This window comes from Limulus polyphemus, unplaced genomic scaffold (assembly GCF_000517525.1).
Source record: "Limulus polyphemus unplaced genomic scaffold, Limulus_polyphemus-2.1.2 Scaffold36, whole genome shotgun sequence".
Taxonomy (NCBI): Eukaryota; Metazoa; Arthropoda; class Merostomata; order Xiphosura; family Limulidae; genus Limulus; species Limulus polyphemus.
The window spans coordinates 979,988-981,768 of record NW_013665646.1 but is presented as its reverse complement, the minus strand read 5'-3'; positions in this window follow the sequence as shown (position 1 = coordinate 981,768).

The following is a 1,781-nucleotide window of genomic DNA, read 5'->3' as shown; positions in this document are numbered from 1 at the left end:
TGTAAATCCGCAGACATACCGCTGTACCACTGAGGGGCGTTTTTTTTTATTGGTTGTACATAGTAAAATTTTTGTTTATTTTGGTTGCCTGGCATCATCAGGTGGGATAAAAAAACTGAGGCTAACAGAATTTAATTTAAAAATGAATTAGAATGCTAACCTTCGAGTATGTGATTAAACAGCTGTAAACTTAATAAAATAATTCACCATTAAACTGATAAATTTATGAATATATAAATAAAACTTTTAGGTCTGTGTCTAAATAGTGAAATTCGTTCCACAAACAAGAGAGAAAAGAGCGATTAAAACAGATATAAACGAACTTTTTATTTGTTTAAAATAGGGTTATGTTTTTTTATTAACAGGGCTTCTTTTATTGTACGTCTATTAATTTTGTCTTCTCGACTAAGGATTTTCTCCCAGAAGATTTTCGTGGATTAGGGGTTTTTAACATAAAACAACTTCGAAGGTATTTATTTTTTCTTATAATCGTATTGTGTACATTGGTATATTGGGTAGCATCATACTTGAAAAAGAGAGACCAATGGCCTGTCGAAACATGTACTATGTTCCACCATCAATAAAATTCTCCCTTATGCTTATGTACCTCAATGGCACATCGGCATGTCTACGGACTTATAATTCTAGAAATCTGGTTTAGATACCCGTGGTGGGCAGAGCACAAATAGCCCTTTGTGTTGCTTTGTGCTTAAATACAAACAAACAGACTCTATGCTTATAAATTGTTGTTTGCCTACCTATTATTAGTTAGATATTAACAAACCCCATGCTTATAAATCGTTGTTTGCCTACGTATTATTAATTAAATATTGTATATATGAACCAGTTAAAAGCGTATGACCACTTTAAATTCAGATTTGTACGGAAATATCCTTAAAGAACTGATTAACGAATTAATTTGATACTTTAATTAAACAGTGTTTATATATATATTGTACATTTATGTATATATATAATAGCTATATTTTCGGCTGACAACAGTGCCTTCTAGTGTTATTTCTTTCGATATCTGGAAATATTTGAACACCTGAATTTACCAAATACGCTCAAAATGAAAGTAAGATTGTAAACTAGCGCCTAAAAAAATTAAAGGGAGATGTTTAATGGATTTGAATTACTAGGGTAAAATAAGATTTTTTCAAAATGAAATACATTAATTTTATATTATTCAAAATTCAGAAGGTGTACTTAGAGTTGTGTGACTAATTCATGGTTTATAATGCAAGTTCGGCCACAAAACGTGCCAGTAAATGCCAGAAAAAAGACATAAACTGTTGTTAAGAAGAACTTCACGAGAGATAATAATTGTTAATAAATACTTGAAGATAGAATCATCAAATAAGATCATAGTATATCGAGGGGACATTATAATACGATTTGTACTGGCCACTGAAAGTTATGTTTTAAGGAATGTCTTGATATGTTTGTTTCCATTGCTATTATATTATGTTGGCTTTCATTGCTATTTTGATATGTTTGTTGTCATTGCTATTTTAATATTGTTTGTTTACATTGCTATTTTGATATTGTTTGTTTCCATTGCTATTTTATTATCTTTGGTTCCATTGCTATTTTGATACGTTTGTTTACATTATTAGTTTAATATTGTTTGTTTTTATTGTTATTTTAATATTGTTTGTTTCCATTGAAATTTTGATATTGTTTGTTTACATTGCTATTTTATTATGTTTGGTTCCATTGCTATTTTATTATGTTTGGTTCCATTGCTATTTTATTATGTTTGGTTCCATTGCTATTTT